General features: G+C 38.3%; 1 protein-coding gene across 3 annotated transcripts in view; it reads left to right on the top strand.

Annotated features, from left to right (window-relative positions):
• Positions 1-17,426, top strand: part of tmdd1 (transmembrane and death domain 1) — a 31,854-nt gene that overhangs the window by 2,885 nt on the left and 11,543 nt on the right. For 2 of the 3 annotated variants that reach the window (XM_072563597.1, XM_072563599.1), the window contains exon 2: positions 58-162. The gene's annotated coding sequence lies outside the window, so the exon portion shown is untranslated. The remainder of the gene's footprint in view (positions 1-57; positions 163-17,426) is intronic. The other variant, XM_072563598.1, reaches the window with a different exon arrangement.

Raw genomic sequence — 17,426 nt, 5'->3', positions numbered from 1 at the left:
ATGTGATCTTAAACTAGTGAATTCTTCAAAACTTTTTTTTCTTTTTCTCTATTTTAGAAAGATGTGCCAAGAATTGGAACAAGCAACAGTGATTGTGCTGTAAGTGCCAGTCTCTGGTACCTGAGATTGGAATGTGTTCAATCATATAATCTGTCACTTGAGGTATTCCACGTAAAGACCTGCATCATATTCAAAGACTGAATAGCTATGTGTATGACTAGAGTCTGACAACTAAAGGCATGAAATTACTTTTAAAAACTAAATAAGACTATTATTGGCTTATGAAGATATTTATTAATAATGTGATGGAACCTCTTCACTAGTCTATTATGCACAATATTAACTTATCCATCTTGCTGAAAAAAAAGCACTGAAGTTCACTGTTATTTAACTGGGATAGTTTAGCCCATTTAAAACCATTTATTCATCTGATACACTGGTAAGAAACACAGAAGCTTAAGTTACAATACAACTGGAAAACTTATCTCAATGTTTTCTCTTCCAATTGCTTCCTATCAGACATTTGTGAGAGCTCATCAATTTCAAAAAATGTTTTGATTCCATTAGTTAGAGAAAGGGTTTTGGTTTTGTTCTGCTGTATAGTCAGATCAGGAACACAGATGAAATTGTGAAGAAGTCTAATAGTTCTAATGGTGTCACCTTCTTTCTCAGAAAAGGATATATTATGAAACCCATAATGGCATAAGGCATTGGAGCTTAATTAGGTGATTCGGCCAACAAGTCTGCTCTGCCATTCGATCATGGCTGATATGTTTCTCAACCCCATTCTCTTGCCTTCTCCCCATTACTCTTAATCCCCTGAGTAATCAAGGAACTATCTATCTCTGTCTTAAATACATTTAGTGACTTGGCTTCCACAGCCTTATGCAACAATGAGTTCCATTGATGAACCAGCCTCTGGCTAAAGAAATTCCTGCTCATCTCAGTTCTAAATGGTCATCCCTTCATTCTGAGGCTGTACCCTCAGTTCTTAGTCTCTCATATTAGTGGAAACATCTTAACCATGTCCATTCTAGCCAAGCCTCTCAGTATTTTGTATGTTTCAATGAGATCTGCACACATCCTTCTAATCTCCATCAAATACAAACCCAAAGTCCTCCACCACGCTTCATCTGACAAGCCCTTCATCTTCAGGATAATTCTTGTAAGTCTCCTTTGGACCTCCTTCAACACTAGCACATCCATCCTCAGATATGGGCCCAAAACCTCTCACAATATTTCAAATGCGGTCGAACCAGAACCATATAAAGCCTCAGCAGTATAGCTGTATTCTTGTATTCTAGCCCTTTTGCAATGAATCTGACCATTGCATTTGCCTTCCCAACTGCCAACTGAACCTGCATGATTTCTAATCTCTTGCAATCTTCTTTTATATTACTGGCTAGCTTACTCTCATGATTCATCTTCTCTCCCTTTATTTTGTTTTTAGTTGGCCTCTGCTTGTTTTTATAGTCATCCCAACTCACTGGCTTCCCACTAATCTTCACCACAATGAAGATTGTGAAGCCACAGAATGGCTAAAAGGATGAAAACTGAGGAGAAAATATATACTTAACATTTGAGTTGTGCACAGATGTAAAATAGTTTTGGATCATACCAAGCAAAACAAGTTCACGCAAGACAGTATGCTTACAGAGCAGCATCAACTAATGGAACAAGGAGTAGCACATTACCATGTTTTAGAATTATGTTTGTCATAATGAATAGAATGAGATAATCTGTCTTAAATTTGAAAATACTTTAAAATAATGGCACTTTTACCCATACACAATAAATGTGCAACACTCTGTATTAAAAATGACTGTCAATGCAAATATTTATCAGTTCGGACTTTAAGATACAATGCACAAATAGTTTTTCATGTGTAAATCCAAGTCAATTTAATTGGAAGCAAAACAGGGTAACATGCTGAAAACGCCCAATAGGTTTGGACACTCATAAGCATGAGTGCACAGGATAAGATAATTAACCCTTCCTAAAATACATGAAATATATATTTGAAAACACAGCTAACATTTTATTAACATTCCATATTTTAATATGTAGAAATATAATGCATGCATATGCAGCTCCTGAGAATATGACTAAGTTATACTAATGAAAGAAGTTAACTGATGGTGTAAGACTGGATGCCATCCAGCACTTCCTAGTGATGTATTGATGAAATCCATGCATTCTGCTGTCCTTCATTCCACCGGAGTCTGTTCCATAACCAATCAGATTTCAGTGGAGTGAAGTGCAAGAGACATGGAACACAATCTTCCAATCAACATTGTCAAAGAATGAAGGCTAAACTGAACAATCCGCTCCAAGAAAAGGACAAAAACCTGTCAACCAGCCTTGTGAAGCTCAAAAAAGTAATCAATCACTACAAATCTGCACATTAAAAAAAGGCAATAAAGTAACTCAGTGTTGACTTATGAACTAGTTATAACTAGAAATCTCTTACAATATTATGTTTACTCAGGGTTTAGTCTGGGAAGGTGAGAAATAAAATAACAGTCTAAGACTTGTCTTGCTAGAGTCCCTAAACTTGTTGCAACAAACACAATTCTGGGAATTTTTATCTTCTGCATATTTAGCAAAAACACATGCTAATTAAACAGAGCTGAAACAACAATAGCAATTGCTAGAGAAAAGCAGCAGGTCTAGCATCCATGGAAAGAAAGCGGAGTTAATATTTTGAGGCCAGTTATCTTTCTTTAGAATTCAAACCAAACAAAGCTGTCAGGAGATTTAGCAGAACCTGAGGGACAACATTTTTACACAGGGGGTGGTATGCATATGGAATGAGCTGCCAGCAGAAGTGGTTGAGGTGGGTACACTAACAACATTTTAAAGACATTTGGACAAATACAAAGATAGGAAATGATTACAAGGATATCGGCCAAGTGCAGGGAAATGGGGTTAGAGTGGGCAGACATTTTGGTCGGCTTGGACCAGTTTGGGCCAAAAGGCCTGTCTCTGTACTGTAAAATTAATGATTCTAAATGTTGTAGACAGATTTTTGGTTTATATCTTTAGAAAAGGGTTATTACCTTTTCATTCTCAAGACTCTTCAAAGAAATAATGGCTTACTTGTTTAAGTGGAATCATTGTCATGTAGACAAATACACAGCAAAGCTTTCTCAATAGCAGTAAGGGAAATGGATGATTTGCTTCTTTTGGTTATGCTCATTGCATATAAAATTGCTCAGAGAAATTCACTGCCCTTCAAATATTTCAATGGGATCTTTAATCCCCATCAGAACTGGCAAATTAGATATCAATTCTAAAATCTCGGTCACAAATTAGTACCTCTGACAACGCACATTAAAGCCTCAACTTAGTTTGGATCCTGAAGTGAATGCTGAAACTCCAGCTTTTCGAATCAAAAACATAGTGCTACTGCTGAACCTAACTCTGTCATTACACAGGTCCGTAATCAAGGAACATAGAGGTGAGAATTTTCATTTTGAAATGAAAAAAACAGGTTGAAGTTCCAGGACTTCTTGGCACTCTAATGTTCTACTCCTCATTGCGATTAACTTAACAATTTCCATCCTATTGTTCCAAATAAAGGCTCTATGATAAAGAATGCTTCCAAATAAGGGCATCACCACCAGTACTAGCAGTACTACTATTCCCCTTTGCAAAAGCAGACTAAATTTCAGCTAATCATGAAGCAGAGTTAATTAATTGTCACATAGGAATCATCAGAGTGGAATCCAATTCTTTCTGCTAAGGTCGTTCTGTTCAAAGCAGGCTAAGTGGAATGTGGAAATGTTATTTTGTTATATAGTATTTTATATTTTTAATTAAACTTACAAATGCAATCTTTTGTGCAAATTTGTCACCTCATAGAGATGATTTACAACAACTATCTTCAATATGCAGAACTGCATAAGATGAAATACTCAGATTAATTGAATGCAATTAATTCTATAAATAATTAGGATTCCCCAAGTTACAGATCATCACATAAAAATGATCCACGGTGATACATAAGTTTTGAACCATTATAGGATGATACATGCAATACATATATCAAAATAGTTTATAATTTTAAGCTTTTTATACACTGATTATTGCCTTCTGAAAAGAACCAGGCTATTTTTAATCTGGGAGACAGTCTAGATTATTGATTTTTATACAAAACTTGACAAGTGCAACCATCAGCTGTGTACTCAGCCCACCAAAGTTCAGAACAGGCCAAGCATTCAGCCATAATTGTTATCACTTCTACTTCTGCACATTGGGGCATGTCAAAGAAACCAATGAAGGATGGAATAGCCTGTCACTGTCTGTGTTCAATGAACTAACGCAGAGGAAAGTGATAATGCAATATATCTTGGCTTCACTAGTCCCATCTTTGTTTCAGCTATCTGTATTCAAACATCAATAAGGAGATGGCTATTTTTACCACAGATTCACCAACAATCTGTCTAGTGACTGCCATCTTTACTAAAGGTTCATCCCTGATAATTTTGCCTAAGTTCCCAGTATGCACATCTGAATCTTGATTTAACACTAAGGGAGCATTTCACTGCCAATTTAAACCCTGACCTCAGTTGTCATTTGAAGACATGCACTTCTGGAGTTGCTGAACAGTAATCAGGAACAGAAAGCCCATTAGCTTATTTCCTCCTCCTGAACATTGAGGCAGATTGCAGCACCTTATTTGCAGTTTCAACCAATACCAATTCACTCAGCACATCAACCATCATTGATCAACATGACACATTTTGGGGATCAAAGTATCACTGCATGGCTTCAGACCATACTAGCAAAGTCCAATATTATCCAGAATTAAAGAAAGATACTGTCTCTTGTAATTTATGGACAGGCATAGGCCATTTAACCCTTTAAACATATTCCTCCATTCAGTTACATTTAGGCTGATCTGTCCAACAACTGTGCTTAAATTGCTTAGTTCAATATCCCTCAATATCTTTAACTGAAAAAAATGTATCAACTTGTGTTTTGACATTTTTCATTGACCTTGCCTCTGAACGTTTGGGGTGGGAATTCCAAATTTCCATACATTTTTCATACTTCCTGACATCACTCCTGAATAGCCTGGCTCTAATTTTGAGGTTCCTCCCTTGTTATGGAATCCCTAAGCAAAACAAATAGTTTCTATCTATCCCTTCATTTCTTTTAAGCTTAAATACCTCAATCATTTCATCCTTTAACATCCCATTCAATCTTTCTCCACCACACTTCCAGGCAGTGCACTCCAGATTCAAATCACTTGTCATGTGAAAGATTTCTTCTCATATTTCATCTGTGCCTTTTCATTCTCAATCATTTTACCTGTGGAAATGTTTTCTTTCCTGTTTATCTCTTATGATTTTGCAATTCTCAATCAACTGTCCTCTTGGCCACCTACTCTCTAAGGCAAAAAGTCCTAACCTCTCCAATCAATTTTCATTACTGAAGATTCTCATTCTTGGGATCATTCTTGTACACTTCTTTTGCACCCTACCCAATGTGTTTACATCCTTCCTAGAGTGTGATGTCCAGAACTGCACATAATATTCCAGATGTGATTTTACAAATGTTTTATATAAGTGCAGCATAACCTCACTGCTCTTGTACTCCTATGTCTCTATTAATAAAGTCCACCCACTGTATGTTTTATTTACTGCTCTCTCCACCTCTCCATCACTGATCTATGTATCCAGTTATCTCTGCTCCTGCAACCCCTTGGAATTGTTTTATGTTGGTTTCCCATGCTTGTCCTGCCAAAATGTATCATCCCACATTTCTCCACATTGAACTTTAGCTTATACCTATCTATCCACTGCATCAATTGCACGTCCGTTTAGAATTCTCACTTCCTTCAATATTTTTAGATGAATCACATCCGGTCTTTGTGTCTTGTCAACTTTAAATACTTTAAATGTTAAACCTTTATAGGGATGGTTTTCTCCTCTGTCATCATGGTATAGGTTGCAGCGACCTCCTCAGTAAAGGCAGATACAAATAATTAATTTAGTAACTCAGCCATACCCTTTGCCTCCATGTTTAAATTCCCTTTATGGTCTCTAATTGACACTCTGTTCTTTTTACCACCATCTTTATTATTTATGTGCCAATAAAGGTCTTTGGGATTTCCTTTTATGTTAGTTGCCAATCTTTTCTTATAGTCTGTCCTTGCTTCTCTTATTTATTGTTCCACTTTCCTTCCAAACATTTGTGTTTAGCTTGGTTTTCAATTGTATTTTCTACCTGACCCCTGTTACAAGCAATTTTTTTTTAATCTTACTTTCTATCTCCTTTAAAATCCAAGAAGCTCTAGATATTTGCCTTACCTTCTTCTTATGAGGGAATAAACCTTTATTGTGCTCAAATCCTTTTGTTTCAGTCAATCTGGCCTAGCTCCATTCTTGCCACATTGAAGTCTGCCCTCCCTCAGTTGGTTATTCTTATACTTGGTTTCCCATTGCCCTTTCCAATCATTATCCTAAACCTTACAATACAGTGATCACTGTCTTCTAAATGTTTCCCACTGGCACTTGATTTAGTTCAACCACCTCACTTCCAAGAACCAGGTCCAACAGTGAAGCAATCTCCTTCTCAACCTCTTCCCCTGCCTGAGGCAATAAAGGTTAGGGTTAAACCACCACTTAATGAGAGAGCAGCCTTATGGACTGGAATGGCTACAGTGACAACTTTCATTGTTGAAAATTTCCCTGAACTCAGTCTGGAAACATTTGCCATTTTCAATCCTTTACACTATCACTCTCCCAGTTACTTTGGATAGTTAATAATCTATATTGTAACTGAAACAAATCAATTCCTCTACATCATTCCCATTAGTTAGTGGTCCATAGTCAACACTGAGAAATGTGATTACATCTGTTTTGTTCCTTAGCTCAAGCCAAATTGATCCTATCCTCAAACCGTCTGGGATATTCCCTATTTACAGCACTACAATACTTTAGTTGGGCAATAACACCACCCCCTTCCTTTTTTTCTTATCTTTTCTGAACATTTTGTACCAAGGTATAGTTAACACACAATTTTGGCTTTCCCTGAGCAAAGTCTCTTTTATTATCGCAAGATCATATTTCCACATTGAAATCTGTCCCGGTAATTCCCCAGTTTAGTTTGCTATCCTCTCCACATTCACATACATGCACAGAAGCACTGATTTAGACTTAATTTCTTTCTCCTTATTCCAACTTCACCAATTTATGTACAAATTTTCAATATTTGTCTCTAAGTATGTTTGCACTCTGGTATTCCTCTTTCATCTTGGTTCCCATCTCCTTGCCAAAATCGCTTAAAGTCCTTTCAATGCCATTAGCAAAAAAACATCCGAAAAGGAAGTCAGTCCCAGCTTTGTTCAGGAGCAACCAGTCTGGCTTGTACAGGTGATACCTTCCCCAGAGTCAATCCCAGTGTCCCAGGAGTCTAAAGTCTTTTTGCTTTCACCATACTTCCAGTCACACATTCACCTGTTTTACGCCTCTATTTCTGAACTCACATGTAAACTGCACATGGGAATAACCTGGAGATTATGGTATTTGATGTTCATCTTGTCAATTCTTAATCAAGCTCTCTGAACTCTCATTGAAGGGCCACATCCCCTGTGATACCTAAATCATTGGTACTAATTAGGGGCATAACTTCTAGCTATTCATATTCCCCCTGAAGAATGTCCTGTACCATCTCTGTGATATCTTTGATTCTGGCATCTAGGAGGCACAATACCATCTGGGGTGATGTCCACAGCCACAAAGATTCCTGTTTGTTCCCTTAACTAACAACTCTTCTCTCAATATTGCACTCCTTGCTTATTCCTTCCCTCCTGTACAACCAAGCTGTTCATGGTGCCATAAGCATAGCTCTGACAGCATTCTCCTGAAGAAATAGCACATTTCAAGTTCAAAAATAGAAAAAATATTTCGTGAATGAGACCCCAGCAAAAACCTGTGTACCTGTTTGATTCTCTTTGCCTATGTGGAGGTCACCAGTCTCTTCCTGTTCGCATAACCTTATGTTGTGGTGCGATCACATCTTTTCATGTAGCTCTTATTTTTTTTGGAATTGCTGCAATGACTCCAGACAGTTGTCAAGCTCTGCAGCCCTGAACTCAAGTTTCTGCGCTAGCAAGACTTGCTGCATATGTGGTTGTCTGAGGCACAGATCGGAACCATGCCTTCCCACATATTACAGGACACAAATTCAACTTGACCAAACTTTGGTCTTATATCTTAAATTTTCATTAACTTTACTTTGGATTCCTTGTAGTACTTTATTATATTAGTTCTGACTTTCCCTTATTTCTGGTATTCCCCAGTTAAATTCAACTATAGCTAATTTTTTCAATAAATGTTTTTTTTCTAATATATAGCAATTGAAAGACCGTCCCTAATAGTTCAATACCAACCAATGAATTTTTCAGTATTGTTATTATTTCCTTTCTTTCCCCTGCTCTTTTGAACTCAGCACAGGCTGTCTCCAAGCAACTGAATGGTGTCACTCTTGAACTGCCAGGCAAGTTCTCTAAATTATTGCAGCAACATTCACTTTCATGTGCAGGGTGTCAGCTGGAACCACGGATGGTAATTGTAAAGACTCCAATGTTATTTCTATCACATTGCTGACCAAGAATGTCACCTAATCTTCCCTTCTGTCTTTGGTGTGTTAGTGGGAGATTTGGCAGATTTGATATTTAACCCATTTGGCCACGATCTGAATTCAATACCATGGCCATCAAATCCTGCCTGAGACTTGAACCTAGATCTTCTGAATAAGGCAGAAATGCTACCCAACGGACCATTAGAATTCTATGTTATCCATATAGATGTATTATAAATCCAGGATTCAAACAATATGTTTTCAAGTTCAGAAAACTGTTGCAGTAAAAAGCTCTCAGGACTAATTCTTGCAGGCAACAGTTTCTTTCATTCTTTATGGCCCCTACTGTTTCCCAACTTGCATTTGAACTTGACACCAGGTCCAAGATCAAAATGTGAATTCCTACTTATTGATTGACTTGTCTCTGTCCAATTTTATTCTCAGACAATTGAAACAGCTGATAGTCACAACACTGCTTTTTGCCTTCACCCACATTATTTAACCAAATATATATAAGAAAAATACTACTCTTAAGTGTTGCTTTTGTGAAAGCTTGTTTCTGTTAAGTGCACAATGAAGATAATTTTCTGTTCAGACTTTGAGACATGATTCATAGTATGAGAAATGCTAATCATTCAATTATTCACCTGTCAGCAAAAGGTGAGGCAGTGAATATCATACTTGAAGCTCATTCAACATTCCAAAGTTAACTCATTCATAGATGTTGAAAAGGTTATAGAATGAAATATTCATAGTGCTTGAGAAGGTGCACATTTACATTCATCACTTCTCCTGGATGCATGTTTTCTCTTCAATGGGACTCAGCTAGAGCAGTTTTGAATATTAAAATTAATTAAGCATTTGAGTTCAATGCAAATAAGATAAATGTCCCATTTCCATCGCTATTCATATACTTAGGACATACCTGGCTGTCTGTGACCTCACTATATAAGAAAGATGGTTGAAGTAGAAAATAGGCCTGAAACTTGTTAATGGGAGCATTTTTATATTGCAATCTAATTAGATATATTCCAGGATTATTTGATGCTTTAATGGATGGGATGTAACATTTTACCTTAAATCAATGCCTCCCTCTACTGGTTGTTAAAATATATTAAATGGGACAAATGGTAATATTTGGGATTATGCAAAAATAAAACTGCCTTAACTATATCTCAATTTCTTACAATTTGCATATGTATAAAGAGATTTGACAAACTATTAGAACAGGCACTGTTTAATTTACTTGAAAAGTATGACTTGTTAAAGTCATTTAAATTTTCCTTTCAGAGCTCTAGTTTAAAGGTCTATTTATTTTGCTGGCAGTGAAATTTATGAAGAATACAGTGCAGCAGCTGACATTTCGCTGACTCTATGAAGCACTCTGAGTAGAAATATCCAAGTCATAAATAATAAAAAAAAGTAGATTTAGCAAACTGCACCCAAAAAGCCAATGAATAATTAACTAATCCATAATACTGTGAACTCTTTGTGTTTTCAGTCTCAAAGCTGCAGGTGAAGCTAGAAGCTGAGATAGAAACAGAGGGTGACTAAGGCAAACAGAAAGTTTGTGAGAAGATTTGTAGCTCAGGTGCTCGTTGTTGTGGTTCTGCTCGCAGAGCTGGAAATTTGTGTTACAGACATTTCGTCCCCTGTCGAGGTGACATCCTCAGTGCTTGGGAGCCTCCTGTGAAGCGCTTCTGTGATCTTTCCTCCAGTATTTGTAGTGGTTTGAATCTGCCGCTTCCGGTTGTCAGTTCCAGCTGTCCGTTGCAGCGGTCAGTATATTGGGTCCAGGTTGATGTGCTTATTGATTGAATCTGTGGATGAGTGCAATGCCTCTAGGAATTCCCTAGCTGTTTCACCTACCAAAAGAGGGAGTTTGACCCCACCCCACAGCTCACCAATAGGATAAACAACACACTGAGGAACCTACAAAAAAATGAACAGATAACTAGGTTTGACCTACAAAGAATGAAACCTGAAAGCAACAACTCCCCAGATTCTATGGACTACCTAAAGTGCACAAACCAGACATTCCACTCAGACCCATAGTATCACTACCAGGGACACCATCACACAAACTGGCTAAAGAACTACAGCAGAAACTGAAACACCTGATCAGCGGATCCAGGCAATCTATACAGTCAACACAGGAATTCTTGGACATCATCAGAAATATACACATAGACAAGGAAGCAACCATGGTCTCATTCGAAGTAACGACACTGTTCACCTCTATCAACAAAACCCTAGCCAGAGAAACAATAGCCAACCTGCTGGACATACAGAACAGACAACAGGACATTGAACCTATCAACAAAGATGGCATACTCAAACTACTGGACCTGTGCCTCACAATACACTTCACATTCAACAACCAAATATATGAACAAATCAACGGCACACTCATGGGCTCACCCATCTCTGGACTCATAGCAGAAGTGGTAATGCAAAAATTAGAACAAACAGTCTTACCACAAATTCAACCCAAACTCTGGGTCAGATATGTAGATGATACCTTTGTAATCATGAAAAACACAGAAATAGAGAACACACACCAGATCATCAATGCCACACTCACCGGAATCCGATTCACGAGAGAGGAAGAAAAGGACAACCAACTCCCATTCCTAGACGTGATGGTACAGAGAACACCGAACAGAGAATTCACCACAAAGGTATACAGGAAAGCCACACACACAGACCAAGTCCTAAACTATGAAAGCAACCACCCCAACACACACAAAAGAAGTTGCATCAAGACACTATTCAAAAGGGCCACAACACACTGCAGTACACCGGAACTGCAAAAAGATGAAGAAGAACACCTATACAATGTATTCGCCAAAAACGGATACCCGTGCAATTTCATCAACAGATGCCTAAGGGATAGACAACGGAACGAGGACATGCCACAACCCAAAGGACTAGCCACCCTACCATACATCAAGAGCATTTCCGAACTGACAGCCAGATTACTGCGACCACTAGGACTCATAACAGCACACAAACCAACTGCTACTCTCAGACAGCAACTCACCAGAACGAAGGACCCGATACCCAGCATGAGCAAAACCAATGTAGTGTACAAAATCCCATGCAAGGACTGCACAAAACACTACATAGGACACAGGAAGACAGCTAACGATCCGCATCCATGAACACCAACTAGCCACAAAACGACATGACCAGCTATCCTTAGCAGCCACACACACACACACACACACACACACACGCAGATGACAAACAACATGAATTCGACTGAGACAACACTACTATTATAGGACAAGCCAAACAGAGAACAGCCAGGGAATTCCTAGAGGCATGGCACTCATCCACAGAGTCAATCAATAAACACATCGACCTGGACCCAATATACCGACCGCTGCAGCGGACAGCTGGAACTGACAATCAGAAGCGGCAGATTCAAACCACTACAAATGCTGGAGGAAAGATCACAGAAGCACTTCGCAGGAGGCTCCCAAGCACTGAGGATGTCACCTCGACAGGGGACGAAACGTCTGCAACACAAATTCCCAGCTCGGCGAACAGAACCACAGCAAACAGAAAGTTTAGAAAGTTGAGAGTAACAACAAAAAAATCAACAAAGTGGAATTCAAAATACCAGAAATGGGTTTCGACATTGAGTAAAGAAAACACGAAGTACAGCAATGAAGTCGGGGCAGAGATACTCCTTTCTGGCACTATGTGGTGGGTGTGTTATGTGTCCATGATATTCCTACACCCATCAATGAATAAATCCTCTGGTGGGGTGAGGGGGTTTGGGGTGGGGATGTGGGGTTGGGGGTGGGGATGGGGGGGTGGTTGGATGTGGGGAGGGCATGCTGCCAATCACTTTGTTAAGACCAAACCATCAATCTTTGTTGAGCTTCTCAGCCTATTATAGATCTTAACACTGGTGTCCTGCATCAGCAATGTCTGCTTTGAGGCCTACACCTTGGGCCAACCCAGCAAAGAGAAGATAAATTATTTTCTTGGTGTCATAGATTTGGTGGGAGTGGGGGAAGTGGGGTGGGGTGAGGCTTGGGGCAAAGTCAGGAGTTGGCTTTCAGAGGTTACTGCCTCATCCATGCTTCCAAATACCCCCAGATTAGAGCAATTGGAGCCCAGACTCCAAAATTTGGCAGTCCAGTTACTCAAGCAGAAAACAACTATCTTTCTTGCCTGTTCGGAGATCAGATTATCAAGGAAGTGGCAAAGTGGAGCCCTTAAATTGCCCAGTAATTGATCATGTGAGTACCTTAATTACTGACACGTTGAAAAAAATGCCCAACAGATCTTCTTGCCCAGACCGTAACTGATAAAGTAGGAAGAGGGGGCTGAGTATCTAGCCAGGGCAAACATGCCCAAATATTTCTTCTTCTCCCCACCTCTCTTGCTCCTTCAGAGAGAGGAAAATTCTGACCAGAGGTTTGTGTACTTCAAAGCAAGAACTAGCAAATCGAAAACAAATCAACAATACATTACATTTCTGCACAACAGCTTGCTTTATTTATGCAGTTACTTTAAAGTAGTGAAACATGGCAAGATGCTTTGAGAATTTATGAGAAGGAATCACTCATAATTAAATAGAACAAAGTGATAATTTATTTCAAAACTTCCAATAATGGAAGAGATCTGTGACAACTGATCAGTTTGTCTTCATTTTCACATTGTTTTCGATCTTGCCCATCTGGGCTCCTCTTTCTGCCTGTCCTCTTCACTCTTATTTTAGAGCTCCCTCTTTTACTATTCAAACATTTTTTGGGCCTTCCTGAAATCTATGATGTGTGGCTTCCCACCGTAAAGCAGGTTAAATCACAAGGTGCCAGACTCAAAAATCTATTTAAATCCATCTCAAGCTAGGTAGCCTTGATTAGCCATTCCTTGTCCCTCATCTATTGGCTGATTGGGGTAATGGCACAGATTTTTAAATTTTGATTTCTATTCAGGTCCCAACCCCACCCACGTTTTTTGATTATAATAGTTCAGTATCGGACTGTTAGATGTTTAAAACATATACATTGAAATTCTTGTCTCTTTTAATGAAACAATTGCGCTGAAGGAAATATCAGTGAAAATCTCCTGAAATTAAATGGATCCCAGATATTCAGGTCAGATTGGGAAATTAGTTCAGCAAGCAGATTTAATTTTTAAAATGGATTTCATCTCTTCATCTATTTTTTTTATCAGGAGCCAGTTCATAATCCTAGTAACAAGATCTACACCTCTTCCTCTCAGTCACTTATCACAATCATCCATACAGCATTGACGTTGTCTTAGAGTGGCTGTCTTTCATGAATGCCTGATGATTTTCCACATTGCATTCCATTCCCTAAATTCTGTATGAGCCCCATTATGGACCATAATATCATCCTTGTTTCTGAAATCGTTCAGAATTGCTATTAAAGGTCATTCGCTTTTGCAGTTGGAGACTCTTCCACTAGTATGTGATAATTTTCTAATGCATTTAGGCCCATCATTAAAGCTTATTCTGCACTTTCTCAACTTTGCATGCCTTCTATATGAGTAAGCACCCCATTTCTGCCTTCATTCACCAAATCAGCTAACATCAAGGAACTTGTTCCAAGTGTCCAAATAAAATTTGAATGTAAACCAGTAGGTATCAATTTGTGGCAAGGTAAAAACAATGACTGCAGATGCTGAAAATCAAATACTGGATTAGTGGTGCTGGAAGAGCACAGCAGTTCAGGCAGCATCCAATGAGCAGCGAAATCAACGTTTCGGGCAAAAGCCCTTCATCAGGAATAAAGGCAGTGAGCCTGAAGCCTCTAGCTTATCTCTCCATGCTTCAGGCTCACTGCCTTTATTCCTGATGAAGGGCTTTTGCCCGAAATGTTGATTTCGCTGCTCGTTGGATGCTGCCTGAACTGCTGTGCTCTTCCAGCACCACTAATCCAGTAATCAATTTGTGGCAACAAACCAATACTCTCCACCCTCTAATTTCGTTGTTAGAATATTAGATGTTGGTTTATTTTTCCCTTGGACCAATCATATTTCAGCAAGCAGGTGTTAGGACCCAGAAGTATATTAGTCAGATTCCTGTTGCAAAGTTGTTTGATTCTAGATTCCAATGTATATATTTAAATCTAAATTCCGTTAGAAATTCTATGTTCACACACAAGATGAGACTTGCAAGAGGACTAGTAATATTGTTATCCTGTATCAGTACATGCTCAGGAGAGGACACAGGTCAGATGAGAATTTACTTTTGTGAAGCTCTGACATGATATCATAAAATAAAATCAACGAGTGACCAATAACTTGCATATGATCCAAATGATAACGATTGACCGTGTCGGTATCTTTCACAAGTGCGAATGCTTAAGGCAAAATGATGTTTCTCATTGTGTGCACAGTGCAGACATTGAATGTGCTGTTTATTGGAACTGCTCATAAGTTAATGTGTTTGAAATAAACTACACATACCAAAACAGAATGGGCATTGTGAATTCTGTACTAAACTTCCCTTAGTTACTGTGGTGTTTTGAAACCATTGGCAACACTCCATCGGAATGCTGTTTTCTGATTTCTTAATCTTGCACACCTCATGCTATTGTTTAAACATTCTGATTGTTTGCTGTAATCAATGGTCAATTGTGATTAAAGAGAAAGTTGGGTGGGGGGGGAAGGGAGCAAGACAGATGTAAATAATGGTGTAATCAAATGAAGATCTATAGAAAATACTTCCAGCTGTGACTTTAACAAAGGCAAAAATCAGTTAAAATCCAGCAAAATACCCTGTTTCAAATAACTGTTTCCCTAAAATTTAGAAATTTGAAACTCCTTACCTTCGTCAATCTTCCCTCATCTTTTTAAGTTTTAAAAATCAAATTTCGAATTGCCTTCAATGAATAACATAATTAACAAATTAATTAATCTTGCTTTTCACTGTTGACAATTGCATGCAGTTTTGGATCACTTTGTGAGAGGAGTTAGTTAGAGATAGGAAGAGTCAAACACATGCAGAGGTGCATGTAACATAGCATAGCATTAGGTGATAGAGTTATTTTAACAAGGTAAGGATAAGGTTAGTTCCTCACATGAATGGTATATATTGTAGTATTGCATAACATGCAATAAACAGTGCTATAAAGAAGCACAACCTGAAAACAGTTCTTGACCTTGCCTGCTCCTTGACCATTCTATCTCGAACCCAAACTCTTACACGGCGACATTAAAACCACAGGACAAACCTACATATAAATATTGAACTCAGAGAACTACCTTAGTTTCTCTAGTTTATTAGCATGTTTAAAAAAAAATCACAAAATACCAATGTTAAGATTCATATAGAGCTCGTAAAATTGCTTATATGTTGCAGGATAGTCTCAAACAATGCTGAATTCTGTTGTAAATCAAGATATAACAGCCTTAAATTATAACGTAGAGTATTAACAGCCAACCATTAAACAAATAGTTTTTAAAATTTTCTCTTGGCTGTTTTCCAGAGGCATTTTATATACACAAATTAACGTCAATACTTCCATCTATATGTAAATATCTCGCAGAATAACTTTAGGGCCAAGAGGGCATATGAAACAGACTCTCTGTGTTTTAGAAGGAAGAAGAAAATTCCATTGAATTAATTCATAACTCCTCAATATTTAAAAGCTATTGCATGGAAAATGTTTAGCTTGCACCTATCACTGTTGTAAACTCCAACTTCAAGACATTTCGGGAACAAGTATTTTGGGTTTTCACTGGAATATCTGTAAAATTTAAAATAACAAACCAATATTTGAATAGAAGAACTCTTTTTTTGTTAATTAAATAATAGGCTATTCGAATGAAGAAACCTTTAAAGAATTCCATCTACCCATGAAAAGGTATTCATGTTGACCACATATTCTAAACTAATCTAGTCTCATTTGCCAGCATTTGGCCCATATCCTTTTAAACCCTTCCTATTCGTTTACCCATTCAGACGCCTTTTAAATGTTGTATTTGCACCAGTCTCGACCACCACCTCTGGCAGTTCATTCCTTACATGCACCACCCTCTGTGCGAAAAAGTTATTCACTGGTCTCTTTTAAATCTTCCCCAGATGCCCTCGAGTATTGGATTCCCTACTCTGTGGTAAAGACCTTGACTATTCACCTTATCCATACCCTTCATGATTTTATAAACTTCTGTAAGGTCACCTTTCAGCTTCTTATATTCCAGGGAAAATAGCTCTAGCTTATTCAACTCTCCCTATAGCAGATGCCCTCCAACCCCAGCAACGTCCTTGTAAATCTTTTCTGAACCCTTTCAGATTTCATGCCATCTTTCCTAAAGCAGAAAGACCAGAATTGAATGCTGTATTCCAAAAGTGGTATAACCAATGTCCTGGACAGGATGCAACATGACTTCCTAACTTCTATGCTCAATGCACTGACCAATACCAAATGCTTTTTTCACTGTCCTGTCTACCTCTGACTCTGCTTTCAAGGAACTATGAACCTGCACCCCAAGGTCTCTATGTTCAGCAATACTCCCCAGGACCTTACCATTAAGTATATTAGTCCTGCCCTTAGTTGCCCACCAAAATGCAGTCTAACTAACACCTTAAGATATTCCCATTCACTGCCTGGACAGTAGCTTGACTCTGCAAGAAATAAGACATTCCATGCAAAGACAATCCATACATCAAGTCAAGAATCCCTTAATTGTTTTTGAGTTAGAAGCAAGGAATTCAAGGAGAAATAAAACCCACGGGTGGATGCTCTCTGCTGCAGCATGAACAAACAATATGGGAAAATGTGGTAAGAATGGAAGAAAAATAAACAAATTGTCATGTGTGAAAGTCAAGAGGGAGCAGTCCTTAA

This window comes from Chiloscyllium punctatum, chromosome 45 (assembly GCF_047496795.1).
Source record: "Chiloscyllium punctatum isolate Juve2018m chromosome 45, sChiPun1.3, whole genome shotgun sequence".
Taxonomy (NCBI): Eukaryota; Metazoa; Chordata; class Chondrichthyes; order Orectolobiformes; family Hemiscylliidae; genus Chiloscyllium; species Chiloscyllium punctatum.
The sequence above is the reverse complement of the archived record's forward strand: the minus strand, read 5'-3'. Positions and strand labels throughout refer to the sequence as shown.